The sequence below is a fragment of the Balaenoptera acutorostrata genome, chromosome 2 (assembly GCF_949987535.1).
Source record: "Balaenoptera acutorostrata chromosome 2, mBalAcu1.1, whole genome shotgun sequence".
Taxonomy (NCBI): Eukaryota; Metazoa; Chordata; class Mammalia; order Artiodactyla; family Balaenopteridae; genus Balaenoptera; species Balaenoptera acutorostrata.
Genome location: NC_080065.1, coordinates 79155242 through 79182685, shown reverse-complemented (window position 1 = coordinate 79182685; position 27444 = coordinate 79155242). Strand labels below are relative to the sequence as shown.

At 33.8% G+C, this 27444-nt stretch overlaps 1 protein-coding gene across 4 annotated transcripts in view; it reads left to right on the top strand.

Annotated features, from left to right (window-relative positions):
- Nucleotides 1-27444, top strand: part of FAM172A (family with sequence similarity 172 member A) — a 428330-nt gene that overhangs the window by 234433 nt on the left and 166453 nt on the right. The window lies entirely within an intron of this gene.

Genomic DNA, 27444 nt, shown 5'->3' with positions numbered 1-27444 from the left:
TATCAAGATTTCTAAATTTGGTCGGTATTATATGCAGTATTGCAGTTAGCACACTTTGTGCAGGTATGAATGATTAATGATATATAATCAGTCCTAAAAATGTGCTCCATGTCCATTATCCCTTATGTCACAGGAAGGTACCAGTGCTCTAATAAAATGATTAATTTGATAAAAGTGCATTTGATAATTTTAAATCCAAATAGCCTAAAGTGGACATTAAAAGCCGGCACAGCATTGGTTGTCTAATTTTTACGTTTCTAAACTTTGCTGTGTATTTCTCTTCATCATGGAAATTAAATATATTTCCATGGTCTTTTCAACTTTCCCACACCTTATTGCTTACCCACATGATTTAGGTATAAAACTAGCGGTGACGCCTGAGAACACTTTAGCTGACCTAAATTTACAAATACTGTGCTCTCTTAAGATCAGTAAATAAATCATTTATTTCTTAAATTGATTTCACTTTTTAGAAATTATATTCAAGTACTTTTAACTGCTGAATTTATTTATTTTAATACATAATGGTATCTTAAGATAGCTCTCTAACATACAAGTGTGACGTCCTTTTTAAAATGTGAATGTTGCCTTTCAAATAGTTCTTTTAACCATACAGATATAGATATATACAAACACACACGTATATAACTGATATATATGTACCTTATGTTTTCTTTCTGTAAGCCATTAAATTACATAAAACATGAAATTTCATGACTTACAGAATAACTTAAAATATGTCTGAAGGCCGGTAAGACTATTCAAATTTCAGATTTCTGTAAAACATAAATTTCCATATTTTTACCTTAAGACAGTTAACAAAAACCTTTTGTACATCAAATTTGGAATTTAAGTGAATTTTGGACAGTTTTAAAAATGAATTTAAGATGCCAGAGTAACAGATGACCAGTGTGTCAGTCTTATTTTGCCTGTTCTTCTTGTCACACACTGGTGGATATTTCTGCACTTTTGTTCCACTTTACTATAAAGCACACAGATGTTTCAGAACAAGACTTGACTTCTGACCTTGAGGCTATTAGGGTCAGGGTCCTCAGGGCCTGTGAAATTATCACAAGCTGAGCTAAAGTTTTTCTCCATCACAGGAAGTAACCAGTAAGTAAGAAGTTAAAAAGGAGCTTTGTCAGAGAGACAAGATGGTCTCAGTAAGGGTCAGCTTCTGTAGTCTGCTATCTCTGCAGGAGGTGCATGCATGGGAGGAGGAATATAATATAACCACTGGCACACCACATATCTGACAGGCAACACCAGGACTGAGAAGTCTATTTAACGTAATATACCTTGTTTAGGTTTTAAAATATTAATGGCGATTATCTCAACTTCATATATTTGCTACTTTTCGTCAAGTAACTTTGATGGGGGTATGTAAAGAAGGTGTACAGATGGTGGAAGCTAAAGAAAAAGTAGTTTATGACCTATTGAAAAGAATTTCTCTAAACAAATAACATTGTACACTAAGTTTTACATAAATTTTTGACAATGCTTGATTAATATATTTAAGGCCATTGTGTTTCCACTTAATTTCAAGGATTTTTGAAAGATAGCATTGATAAACAACAAAAAAAATTGAAATATGTTTAAACCTTTTGTTTTTGCCTAAAGCTGAATAATATTCTTTCCTATTCTCCCCATTATTCTTAGAGGAAAGCTCGTGGTGTTTAAAATGTTGACAAATATTCATTCTCTCAGGATTTTTCAACATATGTGTATTATATGAAATTGTTTTACATGGATTAAAATATTTAATATTAACTTTACAAGAAAGTGAGTTGTGGACATCTTAAATTATGGTTTAGTTTTTTTATCTCAATAGTACATTATACACATCAGACATGAAATCTTTTGGATTTCAGTAAAGTTTAACTTTTTAAAAATTATCATAAAATTGTACTCCTGATTCAAGACTCTACACACACACACACACCCCTTATGGATGGAACAGCGCTAGTTTGTAGCATTATGTTTGAATGCATGGAGATTGTTTTTCTACCATCCTCATTCAAGTTCACATTCTTTTTTAGGTCATGAATTGTAAGAAAATTTATTTTAGATGTGAACTGTGTGACTAGTACAGTTTCAATATTACATGTAATTACTTATAGTGCTTATTGTTTAAAAACAGGTACCAGTCAGGACCCATGCTAAAATGTATCTTGCCATTTATTAAGTTAAAATTACGTATAATTGGAGTTTAAAATTAAGGTACTACTAATAGAAATCTGAAAAATTACTTTTAAATTTAGAGCACAAAATAGTTGTAGAGCTTTCATATTTTGCTAATTGTTTTTGAAAACTGAGAACATAATTTATTATTATATCCTATTTTGAAGTGCTAAAATTCGCCTGAGAATACAAGAGGTAGTTAAGAGATTTATTTTCAAAACCAGTGTTCAGTTTATGGTAGTAAATATTGGAACTTGATCAGGCCTAACCTCATAAAACAGTATGCAGTTGATTATAATAATGAGAAAAGTCATACTAAAAGTATGCTTTTCACTGCTTTTATTCCCATTATATGGTAACAACTCAAGTTTCTAATTCTCTAAACTTTCTGTAATCCTAGTAAAAATAGATGTGTTAAGACAGCTGTGGTAACAATCCTAGCATTCAGTCATTAAAGCAAAAGGGAAGAACTATTTATTTTATGAATTGATAATGAATTTTAAAAGTAACATACCTAGTCTATGCTACCTTTTCTGTGTATTTAAAAATAATGCCAAAATATAATGCTACCATTATTAAAACATCATTTTCGAAGCTTTAAATTTCTGTCTAAGAAATTCTATTTTATATGTGGTAGATAGAATTAGTAGTCATAATCAACAATCATTTACCAAATTCATTTAGAAAAACATCTACAACTAATGCAGCTTGCTTTTGCCTTAGATTAGTGGTTAAAATTTTAAACTCATTTGTTAGAAATTAACTGTCATTAAAAAACAATGCAGTTTTTAAGCTTTTTCATAATCTCTTTCACCAGCCATTTTATGAAGTGATTCCATTGCTTCCATACTTGGTCATTTCAGAGTGCTTTGCTCTTGTCATTGTAGATGATGGTTAGTTTGACAAAATCAAGCAAGCTTAAAATTTTCTTTTATTTGGAAATGAGTTAGCTTCCTTGTCAATGCCCAGTTTCCAATCTTAACTCACCTTACCTTCCCTGTTTGCAGTGCTCTGTACATCAATTTGCATTCAGATTTCTTTCCTTAGTCAAAGTGAGATTGTTGATATTTCTTTTAGAACACATTAGACAATTTTAGCAAATATATTTCATTAGCTTATTGAATCATCTCAGCTGATATAAAATTAGTATTTTTCAGATTACTTTTATTTTCTTTTCCATGTTATTAGTGGTATGTTCTCAGCCACCGTTAAAAACATCTCTTAGAAATGTGTGAAAACTGCACCTTTTGAAAGTGTATCTCTACCCACTTTTGATTTTGGTTTCTCCATGCTTGTCAGCACTTGATTGGCACCTCACTTGCATGTGAATTAAGGAATGAAGGGAACTCTATTTTCCTGCCATTGTTCCATGCTGGGCTCTCTAGCCTCCAGGCAGCCTAAGCTGACCTTCAGTAGCTGATAGAGGACTATTTTTTGGACTTAGCTGTGTGAGGACCCTCAACCTCAGTCTACTCTAAGTTGATCTTTTAAAATTGCCTAGAGCATGATTTGGATTTACACTGAAAAGAAAATGGAATGGGACTAAAAGAATTAGTTTTTACCTTTAGTGACATGAGTTAACTATGACCTTAAAGAAACATCATTTACATTTTGTCTACAAAGAACAAAGCAAATTGGATAATAGCATATCTGCTTAATGTGATCAATGCTAAAAAATGGGCTGCTGGGAATGAAGAATTGAGGAGAGGTAGAATAAGGGCGGATAAACAAAGAAAAATTGAGCCATTAGAGTATCAAAACAATTCAGGCCAAAAACACTTCTTACAAACCTACTTTAAAATGTAAGTAATTCAGTAAAAATAAGTCACCATTTGTAATATAACTTGAATTTCTGAGTTGACTGCCTACATGATACAAATAGCATGTTAATGCATGGGATGATTACAACTTGTATGGAACGCTATCTTAATTCTCTAGCTGTTTTATATGAAAACAATATAGTTTCTCTACTTTATATGCTCCTTAGAGAGAAACCAGAGATTACATTATTTTTGCCTCCTATATTCAATTTTGTTTAATTTTTTGCATATACTATAGATACTATCTTTTGATTGATTGGTGATAACAGTAATTTTAGGAGTTAGTTGCAAGAGTCCAAGTAAGATCCAATAAAAGGCTTTACCAACGTAGAAGTAGTGGGAATGGTAAAGAAGAAGCACACATTAGACATTAGGAGACAAATTCTACATGGCTGAGTGACACTGGATCTGGAAAGCTGAACAAAGAGGAAGAGGGTGTAATATCTTTCTCTGTACACACCTACAGAAGCATGTCGAAGTGGATATGAAGGGTATCCAAGCACAACAGATAACAATGAGTAATGAACAATGATTATGCAGATATGTAGATATTGGGGAAAATGTTTGCATATACTGGATATTTAATAATTGTGGTCAATAGACTAAATGAGATATCAAATCAGAGTTTTTTAATATAAATTTATTTATTTATTTATTTATTTATTTATTTATTGTTGGCTGCATTGGGTCTTCGTTGCTGCGTGCAGGCTTTCTCTAGCTGCAGTGAGTGGGGGCTACTTTGTTATGGTGTGCGGGCTTCTCATTGTGGTGGCTTCTCTTGTTGCGTAGCACGGGCTCTAGGTGCACGGGCTCTAGGTGCACGGGCTCAGTAGTTGTGGCTCGTGGGCTCTAGAGCGCAGCCTCAGTAGTTGTGGTGTACGGGCTTAGTTGCTCCACGGCATGTGGGATCTTCCCGGACCAGGGATCGAACCTGTGTCCCCTGCATTGGCAGGCGGATTCTTAACCACTGCGCCACCAGGGAAGTACTCAAATCAGAGGTTTTTTTTTGTTTTTTTTGTTTTTTGTTGTTTTTTTTAAAGAAATTCACGTTCTTTTATTTATTTATTTATGACTGTGTTGAGTCTTCGTTTCTGTGCGAGGGCTTTCTCTAGTTGCGGCAAGTGGGGACCACTCTTCATCGCGGTGCGCGGGCCTCTCACCATCGCGGCCTCTCTTTTTGCGGAGCACAGGCTCCAGACGCGCAGGCTCAGTAATTGTGGCTCACGGGCCCAGTTGCTCCGCGGCATGTGGGATCCTCCCAGACCAGGGCTCGAACCCGTGTCCCCTGCATTGGCAGGCAGATTCTCAACCACTGCGCCACCAGGGAAGCCCTCAAATCAGAGCTTTAAAAGGAAAGAGTTACATATACAGATGTGATTTGTTAAGCTTCACAATTTACCTATGTATTGAGGTTTGATTTTTTTTTAACTTTTACTCAAATGATTTTTAATATGTACTAGGAAATCTCACTGTTTAAAAGAATGACTCAGTTGATTAATTTTTATGTTAACTCCTCTCCTTTTGTCCCATATCTAACCAACCAATGTATTTTGTCAGGGTTTTTTTTCTCTGAAATATTGATCATGTCTTTTCCTCTCTGTGCCCACTGTTAATTTCATCATTTCACAACAGTATCACTGAACTCTTATACCCATTTTCTTACTGGCTCTCTTTTCTCTCCATTCCATCCTGTATACCACACCATGATCGATACTATTTAAACCCCCTTTTTACTATGCCATTCCAGACTCATATTGGCTCCGTATTGTCTCTTGCATCATCTCTCCTCTCTGTCACTTTAAGACTTTCTGTATAATCCGATTATCTCTTTCCAACTGTATTTTTCCCGATACAAACTTTCAGTTCTAGTCTAATTTCCTTACTGCCATTGTTCCATCTCACTGTACCTCTACCCCTGGCCTCCAAGTCCAGTGTAGTAGAAGAACATGAAACTTGGAAGAAGATGACCTGGGTTTGAATATTCTGGTATGTACAAATTATAAGTTCGGTCACATCCCTTATGTGTGTCCTCCTCTGTAAGTACCCACTTTATATAAGTAGAGTTTGAGGGTTAAATTATAAAATTCCTGGTTATTAGGAATTAAATCATTGTTTGTTGAACTTGAGTCTAAATGCCCATAGTATATGCTCATTCTCAGTTTTGCTAATGCCGTTTCTCCCAAGTGAAAGAATTTTCCTTCTTACTAGATTTTTCATAAAGTATTCTCAATTAACTCCCCCTTTTTTCTATAGTATTTATAAGTTTCACAATTTAAAACTTTACTAAGCAGTTTTGTTTTTAAATTATCTTTGATCTCTAAACCTTGCTCAAATCATCTGGAAAAAACTTGAGAATAAAGAGTCTAACATAGCTTTTTATTCCCCCCATTACACATTTGGGAACAATATATGTTGCAACAACATGAGTAGTCTTAAATATCTATACAGTTAATTGACTATTTTATAGAGTTTAAGCCTTAACAGTAACTCTTTTACTAATTAAACTTATTCATTCGTCCTATCCTCCATTTGAATATTGGTTAGTTTGGGAATTCTGCCTAATCAGTTCTTTCACATTAGATAGTATTACCCGTTTTGTTCCTGGTATTAGTTTCTTATAATCTCCTCTCTGCTGGTGTACCCAACCCACAGGCTGACCAAGAAGGTTGCTTCTCTATGACTCATTCTTCAAAGTATAGTCTTCTCAATCAAAGAGGAAAGTTATTAAACTAAGTTATAATGCCTTCTCATAATACTATAAGGCAGTGTATGAAATAAGTCTGGGACACTCTCCACTTTATCCTCAGTCATGAGTTTAACATTACTTTTTATTTAATGGTTAGCTTACTTTTGCTTGTTTCCCTTTTTTAACTTTAAAAAAATTTTTGAGCTACAATCTCATATCTTTATGAGATATCATTGAGATTTATTGAGCTTTATTGAGATATAATTCACATACCAAAAAATCCATTTTTTAAAGTATACAATTCAATGGTTTTTCGTATATTCACAGAATTGTTCAACCATCACTACTATCTAATTTTTAGAACATTTTTGTCACCCCAAAAGAAACTCCATACCCATTAGCCATCACCCCCATACTTACAATCCCACCAGCAGTATAAGAGGGTTCTAATTTCTCTATACTCACCAACACTTGTTATCATCTATCTTTTTTACTTTTGCTATACTAGTTGAGGTGAAATAGTATCTTGTGGCTTTTATTTGCATTTCTCTATGACTAATGATTTTGAGCATCTTTTGATGTGCTGTTGGCCATTTGCATATTTTTTTGGAGAAATGTCAGTTAAAACCCTTTGTCCATTTCTAAATTATGTTATCATTTTACTGTTGAATCGTAAGAGTTCTTTATATATTCTGAATACATGATTTCAATGGATATCAGATACATGATTTGCAAATATTTTCTCCCATTCTGTGGGTTATATTTTCACTTTCTTGATGATGTCCTTTGAAGTACAGAAGTATTTTATTCCGATGAAGTCCAGTTTATCTAGTTTTTGTCACTCGAGTTAATTTTTGTACATTGTATGAAGTAGAAGTCCAACATAGTTCTATTAAATGTGGATATTCAGTTGTCTCAGCACCATTTGTCAATGAGACTATTCTTTCCCATTCCATTTGTCTTAGCTCCCTTGACTATAAATATACGGGTTGGTTTCTGGACTCTTAATTCTATTCCATTGATCTATATGCCTATCTTTATACAATACCACGCTTGTCTTGATTACTGTAGCTTTGTAGCAAGTTTTGAACTCAGGAAGTGTGCATTCTCCAGCTTCCTTCTTCTTCTTAAAGACTGCTTTGGCTATTCCAGGTCCCTCGCATTACCATTTATATTTTAGGATCAATTTGTCAATTTATGCAAAAATGGGAGCTGGGATTTTGGTTGGTATTAAATCTGTAGATCAATTTGGGGATTATTGCCATCTTAATAATAAGTCTTCCAATCCATGAACATGGGTTTTATTTCTATTTATTTATCTTCTTTCAAATTTTTTTTTTGTTTTCAGTATACAAGTCTTACACTTACTTAAATTTATTCCTTAGTATTTTATTCTTTTTGATGCTCTTCTAAGTGAAATTATTTATTTTCAGATTGTTCATTGCTAGTGTATAGAAACACAATTGAGGGACTTCCCTGGCAGTCCAGTGGGTAAGACTCTGCGCTTCCACTGCAGGGGGCACGAGTTCAATCCCTGGTTGGAGAACTAAGATACCGCATGCCACGCGGCCCAAAAAAAAAAACACAATTGATTTTTGTATCTTGATCTTGTATCCTGCAATCTTATTGAATTCATTTATTAGTTCTAATAGTTTTTGTGTGTATATGTATGAATTCCTTAGGGTTTTCTATGTTCAATATCATATAATCTGTGAATAAAAATAGTTTTACTTCTTCCTTTCAAATCTGGATGTTTGTCTGTTTGTTTTTGCCTAATTGTCCTGTCCAGTATAGTGATAGATAGAAGTAGCTAGAGTGGACATCCTTTTGTCCCTGATCTTAAGGAGAAAATATTCACTTTTTTCATCATTAATTATGATGTTACTTGTAATTATTTCCATTCTTCATAGATCATTTCTACTTAGGATCTAATGTGCTCCTTAATGTTTTATTTCTCAGTCACACCAGGATCAGGTTGTTCAGAAAGCTGAAACGGAGAAAGATTTCACTAATCTTTTATAGAATCTTTTTGTAGAGTAATGGATACATACTTCTCCATTGGAATTACCTTTGGAGGAGGTTTTTCAATATCCATATAGATGGACTGCATCCAGATCTTACTGCAGCTGAGAGATTGGGCACTCTATCTCTTAATTCAACAAAAGACTGCCAGGAAATCACTGTCTGCTAAAATTAGCACAATAACATGTTGAGAACCCAGAGAAATTGATATATTAATTTGTTAGATGTAAATCTTTCTATAAGAAATATTTCTTTTTCCATTGGTTTTATAAAAGATCGTAATGAGAGATTTTGTATTTTACTGCAGATATGAGAGCATGATTGACTATTGTAAGCCTTTTATAAGAGGGATTATAGAAAAACACATTTCATTTAATAATGGAGCTGTTTTTACTATTCTTATAGCCTTATGATGATCACTCAATGTAAGCACTCCCCCATATGAGATTCCCAACCACAGTGACACCTCTGATCTGACACCGCAAATTGCAAAGAGCTCTTAGTAAGAAGACAAAAAATTTTGTAATCAAAACCATTTGACATCTATCTTAGAAGTTAGACCTCAATTTTTATTGAATAATTTATTCAGATTAGCACAGGGGAGTCAAGTAGACTCAGACTTGAAACATTCTAGATTTATGTTAAGGTAAAGCTTGAGAGGGCAGAATAGAAGCCAGATCTGAACAAAGGTCTCATTACTAGAGTTCAGGATGGGTTCAAGAAGAGCTAATTCAGCTGGAGAGCTTGGATTTGGAGGGAAGAGCAGGTGAACCATCACTAGGTAGGTATGTATAGAGCATGGTGAGCTCAGGTTTGAATCGGGAGGTATAATCTGGTTGCAGGCAACAGAAAATCAAGGCATTGGGTGATAACTGAGCAAACAAAATATAGTTATTGGTTCTAAGAGTACCTCTTCTCCCGAGCCAAACTCCACCTCACTGACTTATAGGGAAGGAAGTAAAAATAAAAAACAAAAACAGGATTCAGCACTGGGGAAAGGATGAACAAAACAGGCAAGGTTTAAGGCTTCAACCATTGGCTGGGGATTTAGAAGTGGGTCTTTTCTTGAGAAAGAAAGAGGTTCTAGTAGGCAGAAAAATCAGAAGGACTATGAAGTGATGAATCAAGGCAGAAGTTCAATTTATGTGGCTTAAGTAAGAACGAGATAGAGTAAAATACTGTATTCTAAGGTCATGTAGATACCTAGGGCTTATCCTTGGTACACTGGTTATCAGGTTTCTATGGCAATAAAAGAGATGGAGTAGGAAGAGGTATCATTTTTCCTACTCTTAGGCTGTGAGATGATCACACTATGGGTCTAAAGCTTTCTTTGGGCCCAGGGAAACAAAGTGATACTACTCTTCTAAGCTCCTGTGATCTTAACTTTTAGAGTTGGGGACTTTTAATGTGTGTGTGTGTGTATCCCATTTTTTTCTCACTTCATATTTTTTGTTATAGGTTTTCCATACTTTCTCATTGAATGAATTTAGATCACAATAAAACCACCTGGACCACATCAGTTTGACTTTATAGATATTATTTCTTGGAGTTAGGATTGAGTATTATGCCCTCAAAACAAGAAATGGTTCAGAACACTATCAAAGATATTTATTCAGTTGAACACCCAACTCTGTACAAGTACTGGAGAAACAAATTAAAACACATCCCTGGCTTCAAGGTTATATTCTAAGTAGGAACACAATTAAACAAAGAGAGTAATATAGTAATTGTGAAGTGGGATTTTAGCCAAGAGGTTAACTTCCCCAGTATAAAGATCTAAACAGTAAATTTGTCTTAGAGTTAAGTAATAGGAAGAATTATTTCTGTTGATAAAGTGATAATCTCTTTTGGTCAGAAAATAAAACCTTTATCATGCATTTTTACCTTTGTCTCCTGTAAACCCAGAACTATGGCTAATTTTCCATTTCATTAGTTACTCCAAGCCTCAATCTCTTATAATAGTGTCTTAATTCATAGTTGTCTTTTGCTTTAAGTCACCTCAGAATCCTTTTCTTAATTGGCAGAGGATAAATAATAAATCCACTATTTTCTTTGGTTCTTACTATGCTGCCTAGCCCAGCTGGACCTGTAATAATACGCAGTAAATAATTTTGATCCTAGATTTATATATACATAAGTTGTCAGAAGCAGATCTCAGATGGTGCCGTATTGGGTCAGAATGAAGAAAGTAGCATTTGTATACAGAGCCACACAATAGAGCAGAGTGAGGTGGATGAGAGAACAAAGCTGACCAACAAGGACATTTAGCACCAGTGTGCTTTAGTGTGTAGGAGGTACAATTTGTGACCCTGAAGTTTTGGACACTTGGAAGGACCATTAATGAAAATTGATCAGTGAATGTAGAAAATCGACTAAGATATTAAAATCTCGAATCAAGGGAAGTAGCCAAACCTAACCCTAACCCAAAACTTAAGTTTTCTGTGATTAAATTGAACAAGTTAAATTTCATACCCTCTAGAAATTAGTTTGCCTATTTATATATTTATTAGTGTATTCAGATTTCTTCCTGATTTTCCATACCTTATTTGAATTTTTCTCATGAATAAGTTTATTAAAGAACATTAGAATACAATAAAAAATTGTTATTTAATATTTCAGTGACTATTTTATAATTGAGTCAAATGATTAAAAAGTGTCCTAACTTCTAACATACCTAGCTTATGTCTAAATATCCATAAATCTTGATATCTAACTTCTAACATCTATCTTCAAATTTCTTTACTACATTAATCAGACATCTGAATTAGAAGAAAAATTTGACGTTTATCTTTCTAAAAGAGAGGCACTGGGCAGAAAGATAGAGCGCACTCAGCTTTCTCCTCCAGTGGAAATTTCCTATCTTGACTTCTCTCCAGTTATAAGGCGTCAAGGGATGCTTTATAATTATAAATGTTGAATTTCTAAAGGTATCCAATAGCCTGTCTGCCAACAACAAAGAAACCTTGACTTTCTCTGTAAAGTGGTGTCCTATAAATTGTAATATAATATGAGATCCCTAGCCTATGTAGTTGCCTTTGTAGTATTACTGCTCAATTTACCTCAGGAAAAAAATTCCTAGTTCCAGTACCATTAATAACGTAATAGTAGTTTCTACCACTGTTACAGGCTCAGCCTTAAAGTTTTCAGTTTTGTTTACTGTTACACATTTTTAGGGCATCTATTGAAATATTAAATATATTTATATTTATGTCCAAACATCAAATATGTGGTAATATATTAGTTATCTGTAGCATATTATAAACCTTAACATTTGATGACACTTGTATTTTCTCTAACATCTTACAATAGACTCTTAAGCAGAACAGATACCTTTATATCTGATTGCTGTGTTAGAGACCTGCCTTACTCTAATAGAATCCTGTCATTGCTATTATCATAGAATCCGTTTCATCTGTCAGCCAGCCATAGGGGCCTAAGACATGGTTGGGTCAAGAACGGTTCTAAGCAATTCATAGCAGTATCTTTGAAAATGAACATTTTAAATGGAACTAGTATTTATGAGTGTCTTGTAAATCAGAAGGTAGTGACATCATCGTCATATTCATCAGCAGCAACACTAATGCTTAAATTAAATGATACTTACTGTGCACCAGGCACTGTCCTAAGCATGTACTTTATATAAATATACTTTATCTCATTAAATCATCATAACTTTATAAGTACTGTTATCCCCATTTTACAGGTGAGAAACATATAAATATATATTTTCCCCCTTTAAAAGTGTGACCTCTCGCTTTGTCACAGTGAGTTTTTGTTTATTTCTCCTCTCATCAAGTACCTATGCAGAGTAAACGTTATATTATACTAACTATGGTGACTCTTATCCCTAAAACAATCTCCTGGTCTTTCATGTATTTCAGGATTCAATTCTATATTTCTCTGTTGAATTACATGATTGTTTAGTTTTTATTCTCTAGCCTGTTTACTGCTTATTCTTTTTTGTGCCTTCCAAGCAGACTTTCTATTTTAATCAGTTCTTAATTACCCAAACTAATGAAGGGGAGAAAAGGTGTGGAAAATTTAAAATAACAGGAAATCCCCAAATCATTTTTATTTAAATTTTGAGTATGTTTTGATGTGGTGTTCTGGAAATTCAGTTTAAGCAGAAAAATTGAAAACACTATGAAAATCTGGAAAGCAGATGAGTTTCCTTGGCCAGGCCCCTGGTTGGCTCTTCTTTGCAACTCATTCCATGCTGGAAATAGACAGCTGTCGTCTAATACCAACTAAATAGAATTGACCTTTCAAGTCTTACTGGAACAATCTCTGCTATCAGCGTTTGCTCCTTCACGTTGTCCACGTCTATAAGTTACACCTGGAAGTGATAGCTGTATAACATAGCACCTACCAAGTACCAGACATTGTTTTAAGTTCTTTATTAACTCATGTAATCCTTATGATGTAAGTATTATTATAATCCTCAGTTACATGTGAGGAAACTGAGGCAGCAAAATATTAAGTACTAAGATTACAAGCCACTAAGTGATGGAGCCAGAATTTGAACCTAGGCTTTCTGGCTCCAAAGCCATGCTCATAACTGTTATGCATACTGCCATTCAGAAGAGAGTTTAGGGTACTACTAGATTTGGTCATTAAACAGTATTTTAGCTAGGCATTGTACAACTTACGTTTAACTTTATTAGGTAGGTATTATTAGCCCTGTTTTACAGATGAAGGAGTCGGAAAGGTTGAGGAACTTGTGCCAAGTTGCACAACGAAGATGAGTCAGGATTGAAATTCATTCAGTTTGCAATAGAAATCCAATCTCAGAATCAATGATTTTGCCCATGAAACACTCTTTCCTCTGATTGGTTTTGGGAAACCTGCATGAAATATTTTTCTGATAAATTAGAATTTTTTAATTAATGAGGGAACTTTTCATTTAAAGAAATTCTGTATTTATATTTTAAAGCACAAGCCTCTTTGGTAAACTGAATATCTTACCTGACATACTTTTAAAATTGAGAATATACTTTTAAAAGCAAAAAGCACACATATTGTGCAGATTTATATCAGGAAGGATAGAATTTCATTATTCAGTGGCTGTCACAATGTCAACACATATCAAATACTCGGTGATAATACTCTAAAATTGTTTTTCTACATTTTTTCCTACATATTGGAGAAAATATAACAATTTAAATATTGTAACAAAAAGTGAAACCATAGTTGCTTGGTCCTTTGTATTTTACTTACTGTAAATTGGAGTTTACATTTTACTGTGAAAATCAGACCACTCAAAATTCTTATATTTGAAATTAAAATTGGAAAAGGAAACATTTGAGTCCCTATAATTAACCTGCTACTTCATGCCTTTCTGATTTATTATAAGCATTTCATCTGATACCTAATACTTGAAAAGTTATGAGAGTTTTATATTGTTTCGATTTTATATCATGCTTTCTCCATGTAAATAGTAAAGTTTTTATAAAGCTTTAGGTCTAAGTAAAGAGGATCAAACAAATGAATGATAGGTTTAGTTATACTTTAGGGAAAAAAATCTTATTAAAGTAAACTGAAAATAAACATTTTACCAGTGTAGAATGCACTAGAAATGTGAAAAAGAAAAAAGTGAGCTATGTTTATCCTGTATAGTCTTATATTTCCCTCCATTGGCTAAATAAACCAGTGTCTTAAGATATCTGTGTCCTTTTAACAACTAAATAAACAGCTTTAAATAATGAACTTTATATAATAGATGTCTGATTTTCATATTTTATGTAGTATTTTGCCAGGGAAAGTTCATATATCAATAGCTAAAAGAAAAATTGTATATTTTATTTTTAATATTAGAAATATTTGCTACATACCTGATAGAAAATGCATCTGCAGCTAAAATTTTTAATTTAAAATTCCAAAGTAGAAGACAATTAAAGTAAATATATTAGTAGATATTTACAGAATTTTTCTTATTTGCTTGGCAGTATCTATATTATAGTTGCTGCCATTATAATTCCTATTTAAAATATAATTTTTAACTTCTTTTAAGTTATGAAAGACTTTTTTTAAAATGAAATTCATAAGAAGAAACAGGTTTAAAAAAAACAAAAAATGAGAATATTTAGGAAATAATTTTGCACTCAAGTAGTCCTTTGAAGACCTGATAATTGAGTGTTTTTGATGTAGCCTTATAAAGCATCTGACTTGCCTTCAAGACCATTTGACAGGGACAGAGCTTTGTGTACTAAGTAGCGCTTGAGCTTATTATACATTCTAGTCAGATTTTAGAGTGATTTTGGAGATACAGATACTAACTTCAAAAGACAAACCGCTCCTATATCAATAGGTTAGCCACCATGGAGAATAATCTTTGGTGACTGGGTGAGTTTTTAGTCTGAGAATGATGACTATAATTTTATATCTTGAATTATTTCTCTTACAACATTTCATTTATTCCCTGTTCAAGAACAGTATTTGCTTTTTCTAGATTTTTATTTCCTGCCTATGAATGCAAACATACAAAAAAATTGACCATCTGAAATGTCAGCAAAATTCAACTATGCCAGGAAATTTTAAGAAACCAAAATTTTATTTGCACACCCTTAAAAGTAATGCTGAGTGTTTCTCGCATGATGTTTTCTTCCCCTTTGCTGCACTCCCAGAAGGAGTTTTTAACTCTTAAAAATAACCCATTTTAAGAATTCTCCTTAGCTCATAAAAACACATTTTAAGAATTCGCAGGAAGTGTGAGGTATTCATCAGTATATATTTACTGTCTGAAGCTGATATAGCTGTAAGGTTTTTCAGATCCAATTGATCTATTGCGCATGTTCCCTCCCTAGGTTGCAGGACGTGCTTCTATTTGCATAAGGCCCTGGGCAAGGTTCTTTCTTGCATTGATTGGCCTGTCCAAGGCAGCCTGATATGTTCTTGCATTGATCACTTTGTCTTTTCTTGGAAGACAGTGTTACACTGAGTTCATCTCAAACATTCTAGGGAGAAGGTAAAACTTTACTGCAGATGTCTCAGTTTTATTCAGATGTTCCTTTGAGTATAGGGCCTTTTTGCAAGGATAAGTATCTCTTTTTTTTCTTTCCTAATTTGGATGTTTCTGCAGTTTGAGTGCACTGTAGACTAGATTATATTTGAAAAAGCTGCGTTAAAGAAAATTGCCGGAGTATATGCCACTTATCTTGTGCTATTTTTGTTTTTAAAGCAGTGTATCTCGCTTCCAGCTTAAAACCATTTTCTTTAAAGATGATCTCTTAAACCTAGACATAAACTAAAATTTACTGGTGTTTATGATAGGTTACCACTTATCTTTACTAGCTTTATAGATGCCTTAGTTTCAGTGGAAATGCATTGCTTTATGTGTTTAAGAAAATAAGGAGTTTTATAAGTTTCACTATAAAACAGTGGTCCACAATGACTTGTCTGTTACTATTCATCATTATTAGTTATGTTAATCTGAATAGTATAAACTTGTCAAATGTGGAAATTATTAAGCAGCTACATATGAAGTATGAGTGAAATATATTTCATTATATCAGAACTTTCGTAGTAGTGTGTTATTTGGTAATAATGGAAACCTAAGTTTTAGGATTAAGTCTTCAACCAAATCTGTGAGAAATTGAGCAGTGAGTGTTTTGCAGTTTAGCGCTCTTTATTGGCTGGTCCTTAAATCAACATTTATATTGTCTGCCAAAGAACATATTTGCCTACACAGCTAATTATCAAGAAAATACCCATTACCCCCAACCTATTTACTACATCTTTCTTGAGGAACTGGTGAGACAAACGTAGGCTTCTCTCAAGATGCAGGGCAATATCCTCCTCCCGACCAGCTTGCTATTTCATCAAAGCCTATGTGAATTTATAAGAAGGTTTAGTTTTGGCAAAGATTTAGAAATGTGTCATGGCTGAATTTGATTATTGTGCTGTTGGTAATTACAATTCCTTAATGGTTTCAGAAAGCATATTTAGTAACAGTCACTACAAATCAGGACATTTTCATGTATGCTCTTTTATTTTCATTAAACAGGTCACTATTTCTGAATATTGTTAAAGTAGAGATGAAATTGAACAGAAAAACATCACATCAGTTATTTCACTCAGTTGTATTGCTGTGGCATCACTCACCATATCATAAGCCACAGAAACCTTTATCTGCTTTTAATAATTCTGTTTTGTAAAATTTGATAGTAAAATATGAGGAATCATATTTCTTTTGTTCGCTTCACAAATTCTAGAATTCATGCTTTAAAATTAAACCTGGAGCGAATTAAATGTGTATTATACAAGGGCAATAACCACGTCAAGTTGTTAGATGATGTCATTTGCTCCTTTAAAGGTGTCCTCTAAAAGCTATAGCGTTAATGAGGGATATACACGAGTTACATGAAATTTATTCAGCAAGTAGAAGTGTTGGTAAACAGACTTATTATTGATATAAATAACATATATTGGAAAATAAGGCCTTATATTGGAAAATTTAGATTTGTGGATGATTGGAGCTTAACTAGAATGTCTAAAATGTTAATCATATTTGTATATAAATCATATAAATATGAAAAACATACTCATAAAATAGTGATGTAATTATTTTCTGAAAGTTGAATACAAGTTTGGTAGTTTGGGAAAATAATTTGTGAAAATAACTATGAAAAAGGCATATAAAAGTATTGAAATGTAAAACCTCTTCAAGTAAATGTAAAACAGCTCTTCAAAGCTGAATCCAATCTGTGGAAACATGGATATTACATTGCAACTTTTGTTCGGTGCATCTCAACTTGGTGCAAGTATAGCTCTCTGAAATGGAATTGTATAGTGTTTGCACATTTTTTTCTAGCTAAAATGAAATGTGCATCATCTTGCATAATTTACTTGTCTCTGATGGTTGAATTTGCATATCTGAATGAGTGAGTATATATCTTAAGCTCCTGCTAGATGTAAAATAATCTCATGAGTGGAGGAGAGCTCTTTTACCTCAGAAGTCTGAAGAAGTCTATATTTCACAGCAACCCATGATCAAACAAGCTAATTCAGATGCTGAAAAGTGCTTTTGCTGAGCTATGTTGAAGAACCATTGACTGCATACAACCAACAAGTGTATGGTGCTACAGTAGATCCATTGAAAACCCCTTATAGAACTGAATGACAACCCCAAATACAAGTGACCATGAGCAACTGAATGACAACCCCAAATACAAGTGACCATGAGCAACTACAAATAAGTATAAATACACACTTGAGCAAGACAGGCTTTCTGCTCTATAATTCAGTCACAATTGCTATATTTCTTCCCCCTAAATTTACACTACATAATCAGCTTCTTGTATGGACCCAAATTGAAGAAATATAATTCAGTATTTGGTGGGGGAAAAAAAGGATATTGGCCTCTGTGGAATTATCAGGATATAGTATGACGCCCACTTTTTTTAAATTGCTTTTTCTCAGGTAGTATCCAGGACCTCAGACTAGAAAAGTTCTCCAGACTTCTCCTTGCAGGAAGGGATATGGAGTTCTGAGTCCGAAGTATGTTCACTGTGCTCAGACTCTAAAACATTTCTGGGGAAACTGGTAGGGGGGAGGGGGGAGCAGGGAGGACTTTGCAGTAAGGTGCTGGGAAACATAAAGATGGTGAAATAGCTGGTAAAAAGTTGTCCAGTGAAATCCATTACTTTTTCCCATGTCTAAGGAAGAAGCAAGGAATTGCTAAAAAGCTTTCAAGCTAATGGGTTTTCAAATGTAGGAATAAAAATTTTTAAATCATAGAAGCAAGGGTACAATGATTTCAGTCCTCTTCTTACTATTTCCCTTTGACAAAGCATTGTATATTTATTGGTGATTGCTCGAAGTTACCATGTTTCTAGTGTAGCATATTGTGAATCCGAGAATTTCTAATAACACCACAATAATTTTGTAGTAAAAATCATTAATCATTAGTTATATAGTAAAGATAGGCCTCTTCATAAAATCTCAAAAATGTATTTTTGTTCATTTAGTGAACAAAATTTGATATTTCATCATTAACGATGTGCTTGTAAATTTCCTGTCACTCTATATGATATTATTATATCTCTGGTTGCTTGAAACTTAGGTTTTAATTGTAGCTATGATTTTTAACTCTCGATATGCATAAAAGTTGCAGATTTCTCAACATAATAAAATAATTATAAAATATCAGTGAAATAAGATATACTTTGTTTTAGGCAAAAATGTTACCTTTCTAAGGAACAAAACATAAATAAAAGATTATATAATTTCTGAATAAAATAATAGTTTACTACCTTTCTCTTACACTTCCTCACTCCTGGCCCAAGATAATATAAATGGACAACATATATTGGTTAATAAGCAAGTACTAACCACGGTTGGCAAAAATGAGCATTTCTAAATGATATTTAAAATACATGTGGCTAAAGAAATTATGTCAAAAGACTAATATTTGTTTTATGCTCTTTTTGTCTTTTCTAACTTTTAATAATATCAAATCATTCCTGAGAGTATAGTACAGTTTTGCTTTATCATCTTGAAAAAAAATGGTTTTGGTTATAAGGAGAGTTGTTGATTAAAAATTTGTTATGCTCAATTATTTGATACATGTGTATGATTGTTTAAGTATGTGGAAACTCTTACTGAGTAATCTTTACAGATACCACATGCATGAAGAGATATTTATTGTTAGATACTAGAATGAATACACATGTTAAGGAAATACCTTCCTTTGAAATTATCTTTTATACTCTTTTTCTGCCTCTAAACGCTTTACAAGAAGCTTCTCATTTGTAGTTGTTTAGAACTCATATGCAAAAGAAAATTTGTATTTGAACATTTTTATGTAGGCTTTAAGAAGCTAAAGCTAAAAGCTCACATTTTAAAATTTATCTTTGTGTTGGTGTCTGTGTACGCCTATTTCCAAACTCTTTTATGAGATGTTCTATAAAGGAATCAAATGTAATCATGGGCATGTTAATGCTGGTAATAGAATACATGGATTGCAGACCTTTTCCATTTCTTTTAACCTTGTGGGAATAATAATAGCTCCTAATCACCATTTGTATCCGGCTGTGTATGAACCTAGCCTTACAGCCTTCCTACTCCTAACCCAGCATCTTTTTCATGCAACAGGCATGGACCTACTTACCTTTTCCTTTTTCTACAACAAGAAAAACCTGGCCCTGGACAGTTATTCAGACATTCCCAAAATCAACACATATAGAAATGCTCTGGGTTAAGTCTAAAAATTTCCTAATTTTTATCTCCAAAAATGGAAGCTTTTCTTAACAGTGTTCCATTATCTCTTAGTCTTTAGAACTTACCTCCCTCTTTTTCTTGGGTCTTTTGGCAAGTAATATAGGTGAGCTCTGAGATGGGGTTGAAAATCTCGTATTACTTTACATCTACATCAGTAACAATCACCAGATATTCTAGAGTTGAATTAAAGATGAAACTGTAAGTAGCCATGAAAACAAAAATTTGTAAAAGAGGTAAAAGAGCACAGCTTCCTAAAATAATATTTTTGCCTGTTGAAGACTCACAGGAAATTACTTGATTCTTGGAGTCCATGCAATAGCGTGTTGTGCAAGTGTTCTGGCAAATTAATAATAAGGCCTCTCCCCTCACAATTAGACACGCAGCTTTGGTGTCTAAGCAGGTACCTATTTTTACTGCTAAAGGGTAAAATTTCATTTCTTGTGGAAATTTTTCTGAGAAATAACTCATACTTTTTTGATGCAACAAAATATGTATTAATACAAACATGGACATAGATATGTACATCTGCATTTATATCCTTGATAATGTTACCTAAATACTGGGACGATTAAGAAGGTTATTTTTGTTTTTTAATCATTCAAGATTTTAACAGTCCTGCCAAAGTTATTAAACTTTTAGAAAAACTCAGTAGTGGGAATTCTAGAACTTTTTTTCTAAATTTAAATAGTTGAAGTGTTAGCTTCTGTTTTAACCTAGAAGTTATTGTAGAAGTCCTAAATACCTATCTACGCTTACCATTTGGACATTGAGTTTATGCCTAATAAACAACTGCATTTGCACCTTCCTCATTTTAAAGATGGAGCAATTTAAATGCTCACTGGAATCTTTTCACAAAAGCCTAATTATGTTCCTTGCTTTTTAAAATGCAAAGCTAATAGTATATGCATTATTGGCTTATGCAGAAAAGTAGTTAACAAATGGTTTCCTGTATAAATGCATGTTTTAAATAGCTTGGAACTTTTTTTGTGCCTCGTACTTTTATTCAAATGAAATTATGCAATACGTTTTTTATTAATTTGTTTTTTATTAGTAGTTCCTTTGAGACATATAACCTAGTCCTCCTAGATTTTTTCTTTCTTGTTTATCATTTTTATTTTACGGGTGCTTTCTTTTCCTCTCCTTTTCCTTTTTCTTGTCTTTTTTTTTTTTTTTTTTTTTTTTTTTTTGGTCGCCATTTATGAGTTCTATGACAAAAATTGCTGGTAGTAAATTAGTGACCTAGACAGTATTTTATAAAATGAGAACCCGACTTTACCTTTTTGTCGCATATGTCACTCTATAGACGCCTCACTGGTCTTATTATAACTTTCTAGTTTTCTTATAGATTATATCAGAAACATTTCCCAACTGAAGTGCCACAGAATCTCTGTAATATTTTGAGTATTTGAATTTTGTGTGCTGCATTTTCTTCTAACGACAGTTGTGTATTTTATTTATTTGTCTTTAAAATTTAGGCTCCAGTATTCACAAATTGCACAGTAAAAGTTACAGTGTTTTCAAAATCACTCTCTAATATAGGCTAATTATACTAGCCTCTTAGTACCAAAAAAAAAAAAAGAGAGAGAAAAATGTTTAAATACTCATTACAGGTTTAATTACAATTTCGGATGGATTTGAAACCTCCGGACTCCGTCCTTGCCACTGCATTCTGGCCATTCAGGCCATGCTGCCTGTATTATGTATTCAGCAGTTCCTATTAGACGTCTTCACAGTGAGTGATTCTCCTGGGCTTGCTGACACCCGCTTCATGCATGGCCTGCTGTGCTGGGTGGAATATTTTTTCTGAGCTGCCTGGAACATTAAAGACATCTTGGCCATGTCAGTCTGCGTACAGTGTGCATCTGTGTGTGTGTGTGTGTGTGTGTGTGTGTGTTCCTGTGAATGCACATTCCTGAGCAGTTCACCATTAAATAAATGATTATTTGGTATGACTTTATATACAAGTAAATTTTAAAATTTGAATAACGAATGGATTTATAATTTATTACATGCATATATTTTTAATAATTTTAGTTCAGTTAACATTAGCAACTTTCCTTTAGCTTTTATTGTCTGTGGTTATTGACACTAGGGGGCACTGCTTATCCTCAGTTGCATCTTTCTTCAGGAAATGAGTAAAAATACTCAGCTGATTTCTGTGCTCCTACTTTAATAATTGAATTTAGAGAACTCTAGGCTATTTAATTCTTTGTTGTTTTGGTCTTATTTCTAATGCCTATATGTAGTGCTAACAAAGAGGGTGGAGCTATTGGTTCTCACAAACAAATACTGTATCCAGTGTCCCATACAGTAACTTTTTTTTCCATTGGAAATGTCATTCTTGGCAAAACCAGAAGGGCAAGTTTGCCCAGCGATGAGGTTTAGATCCCTTGCCAGCTGTGCTTCTAGCCAGCAAGTGTGATGAACAGCTTTAGAAATCAAGTGAGAGAAAGCATTCAAGAGTTAGTGTGATTCATTTGGATAAAGGTCAAGAGAAAGATAAGCAAAGCATAGGAATAAAGACCGCAGATAGCAATAATTTGTACCTTTTTGCTTATATAAATTCCAGTGATCCTATTTGTAATTTTCAGGCATGTACTTAATTCAAAAGTGACCTGCAGTTCTTCCAAACTATTTTAAGGAGTGTATTTAATCTTCTGTTTCAGCTCATCACTTGCAAATGAGTAGAGGAAAACTGGGTATGCTACCATTCATAACTATATTCATAGATTAGAGCAGTGGTTACTAGTTGATAATAAAGTGACGACATAATTAACTAAACTTTTTCAATTGGCAATATAGTTTGATCTACTTAAAAATATAAATATTCTATTCCTTTTTTAGAATCTTAACATCCATTCCAGACTTAAATACTCATGGTTCAAACTACGGGACTACCTGGAATCTCTAAGAACATTAATGACTTTGTTATGTTATTTTTTAAAATAAAACTCTCTCTTCCCTGTCTCTCTTCCTCACGCCCCCTGCAAAGCAATCAGTAGCCTATAGAATACAGAAAACTGTTTATCCCTGTTCTCCTCATTAATCAGATCTGTAAGAGAGCTGGTGAAATTTCTTATTCATCTCCTCTAGAGTTACAGCCGTATGTTATATATATGAAAATATGCAGTTAAATCATGCCTTGTTTTTTATTAGCTAATGATATTGATTTTTAACATGAGTAATTAGAATAAAGTATTTTTACAGATTTTAGTGTTTTCATGGCATACGTTTTACATCCTAACCAAAAAGGAACAAAAAATATTGCTAGTATAGTGAAGCTTGGTCTGAACACCGGTAAAACATCTGAACATAAGCACATGGGCAGTTTTGAATAAAATTTGTAAAATACCTTTGCTTTATGGTACCCCAAACTGGTTTATTCTAAATGAGTATTTTAATGAGAAATTATTAAAAATGTTTTAAGGAGAAATGGATACGTGCATTATTCTAGGCTGATTTTTTTCTTATATCCGAAGTGATTTCTTGATAGTGTTTATTGAATAATGTATACGTTTAAATAAATTAAGTGTGACTAGTTTTATATAATTTTTTAGGAAAAAAACTTTCAAGGTTAATACACGGTTCAGAGAGGAATATTGTCTTTATTTTTCATACAAGTATTTTTCTTTTTATAATTATTTCTGTGTAACATCGTTAGAGCATTAGCTAATTTAGGTTCATCTCTGATCTTTAGTAATAGATCTGACACTTACAAAGAATAGGTACCACCTAGTTAGACCTTATCAGTTCATAAACAAAACACTGATTAATCAATATGGGGCAGCTTTTGTTATATTCAACATTTTATAATTTGAAGTGTTATTTTCCTGGTACTCACCATCTACAGGCAATCAGATGCCAGCCCAGTTATAATAGGTTTTTCTCCTCCTAGCAGGACGTTGCTTTTGGCTATAAAAAGTTAATTTCAGATCCTGATATACTTGCATTAATTTTTGAGACATTGGTCGGGTGTAGTACAGCAAAGAATAACATGAAATCACACCACTGTGCTGTAGCTAATCGTTTATTACCTCAAGGCAGAGAAGCAGTGTTAATGTGAAGGCCGCAGTGTGTCTATGGAAAAGGGAGAAACTGACAGAGTCTTAGAGACAGCTTCCTAAGGGTCTTAAAAGAGGACCGTAACAAGGAGAGGAGAAAGCAGTAGCAACACTACCTGAAGAAATACGTTTTAATACTTACAGTGCTGGACATCTTTGGAATGTTTTATGATTTTAACAAAACTGTTATCTTAATAACAGACCCCATTTTCTCTCCAAACATCTTTGCTTCAGAATGGGAAAGCTCACTGTAATGTCATCTTTTTAGAACCATAAGTGTTCTCTAAAAGACATATGACCGAGATGTTTATCAGCGGGGATGTTTGCTGTAGTTCACCAATAAATTTGAATAATTTGACATAATTTCTGACAAAGATGAATGTTTCCACATTCATTTCCATAGTAAGGCAGTGTCTACATGAAGAAACAAGTTTGACTGACTTTACCTGCCAAATTGATCAGAAAAAGAACAAAACAGCCACTTAGTCCACAGAATTAAAGCAGTTTATGTGTACAAATCACCTTGGTGACCCGTCAACCCCAAAACTTGCATAATGGTATGTCACTTTGGAGCCTATAGTATTACAAGGAAGCAAAGCAGTGGGACTCACCATCAAGGAACTGATGGCACGTGGTAAAGAGTAAAGGAGGCGTTATCAGTTGTGGGACTTGGAGTTACAGCTGGGGTTATCCTGTGTCTCTGAAACTAGAGGTGTCATTTAAGTCATTTCACCTGTTTTCTCATCTGTATGAAAAAGAATTGGACTAGATAGTTTCTAATGTCCCTGACAACTTTTCATTCTTTTCATTCTTTCCTTCTATGTTATAAGTAGAGTCACGTCAGTAGTAATTACTATTTAAACTGGTTTCAGTAAACATGATGCTACTTGTAAATTCATTCTTTTATACAAAAGACCATAAGATATAATTGCATTGTGTTCATTACTATCAGAATGTAAGTTTTAAGGCATTAGGGCCTAACTCACCCACTGCCACAGACAATAAAAAGTGGCAACAATGTCAGATTAACGTCTAGAAATGTTTAATTCAAGTACTAGAAAATTCAGCAGTGAGTTTATTGTCCTTTCTGTTTGAGGAGGGAAAGGACTAATAGACCGTAGTATGTGCTTGTGGTTGTGTGGGAACAGACAGACTTAGGGAAGCTTTGCTTTTTCTGACAACTTAGTGACAGAAAGTAGTATGGTAGATTTCATCATGACACCCACAGTAAGGAGTGGCAAGTTGCATTCTTGTGGAAGTGGGTTAGGATCAGAACTGTGGAAATGCAACATTTGTTCCTCATTCCTGTTCATTGTCTTTTTTTGTGCTCTGTGATAGTATCGCCTCCTCCCCACCCACCCCTTATTACAATCCTGATTATGATAACCTTCCCCACAAGGAGTCACTTCATTTCTCTTTCACTCAAGGTTTCTTCTTATAACTTATTTTGAATGGCATTGACTCTCTTCCCCTCAGACACATTGATATTTTGTTGATGTTTGACCTCTATTCTTTCATACATATATGCCTAGGAGAACAACATCAAAGTATCTACCACTTGACCATTTCCCTTTCACCTTACTTCTTCAGTAGTTTTTCTGAAAGCATCTCTCTTGTTCTCCTATTTCCATACCATGTCTATTTCATTTGTAATCTCATTAGATAAAACCTATGTGTAATTCTGTTTTGTATATTGCCTTTTATATTATTAACACTCAGGAAAATAGCGTAAGAATTTCAGTCTGCAGTGCTGTCAATCTGTCACCTTTCATGCACTACTTTAAAATTCCAAAAATGTAAATGAAGTAATTAACCTGATATGAAACAGTGACATATAATTGACTTTCTAAATTAGTGAGCTACTGACTCTTTTTTATATCTTTGCCATTTTATAGGATTTCATATTGGCTAAATTTGGCTATGTAACAAAAGGTGTGATGTAACAAAAATTCTGCTTCCTACCATAATAAATACTGATGCTTATTAAACATCCTGTACTGTGCTGCCTAAGTATATTTATTTTAGATTCTTACTGTTTGAATTATTTCATACTCATGAAACTAAGGCATTGTTTAATGTTAGTGGAATATAGACCCCAAATCATTGACTCAACTAGTGGAATATCCTTGAAAGAAGTGCTAATGAACAGACACGTGAAGGAAAATGGAATTTGAAAAAATAGCCCAGAGAATAATTCTCCTTCATTCACACATAAACCCTTCCTCAGTGTAAATTTTTCAGTACCATCTTGCATTGGAGCTGTCACCAGGTGTCTGAATGATAGGTTTCAGGGTTCTCCTCTTCCTGTTAGTAATCTGAAGTGCTACTCTAGCATTTTCCATTACGGTGGATATTGATAGAGGACGCTTAGAGCATAGTGACTGTTGTTTATGGTTCCCTAGTACATGAACTCAGAAGTGCTCTTTTACTACATGTAGTATTTGTACATGTTTTCTACCTGTGAATATACAGCCATAGTCATAGAGGTAAATAGCTACTTTCATTCCAACCCCATGTTTTCTTCCATGCAATGTATATATGGTTTTGTGCAGTAAATACAATCTTTAAAAGTCCTATCTCAGTTGAACATATTTCAAACCATTTACTCCCACAGACTCTTATCATCTCAGAAATGTGAGATGTGCTTTCATAAGAAAAATTACTCCAACATATTGTCAGAATCATAAATTCTAAGTTAAAGGATTGTCCTACATTTTTTAGTCAGTACAGTGTACATTGAAACAGCCTTTATAACTAGTTAGTTGAATAGAAATTTCTTCCAGCATCAGTATTCAGCTGGCTGTTAAAGCAGGCACACAAACTCCAGGTATTTAGCATAAATTCCTAGGTAGAATAGCCACCTGGAGATCCTTGTTCAAATATTTTGAAACAATGTAGGAAGCCTGTGACTTACACTTATTACAGTGATGTCACTTTCCCATTTAAAAATGGGTGTCAACTTCTTCCCAATGTTTGGCAACTCTAATAACCCACAATTTTAAAAATTTTATCATTATTTTTTAAATTTTTATTGGAGTATAGTTGCTTTACAATGTTGTGTTAGTTTCTACTGTACAGCAAAGTGCATCAGCTATATGTATACATATATCCCCTCTATTTTAGATTGCTTTCCCGTTTAGGTCACCACAGAGCACTGAGTAGAGTTCCCTGTGCTATACAGTAGGCTCTCATTAGTTATCTATTTATAGATAGTATCAATAGTTAAATCAGAGCTGATGCTTTTTTTTTTTTTGGCTGCGGTGGGTCTTTGTTGCTGCGCACGGGCTTTCTCTAGTTGTGGCGAGCGGGGGCTACTCTTCATTGCGGTGCGCGGGCTTCTCATTGCGGTGGCTTCTCTTGTTGTGGAGCACGGGCTCTAGGCGCATGGGCTTCAGTAGATGCGGTGGTGGGCTCAGTAGTTGTAGCTCACGGGCTCTAGAGCGCAGGCTCAGTAAGT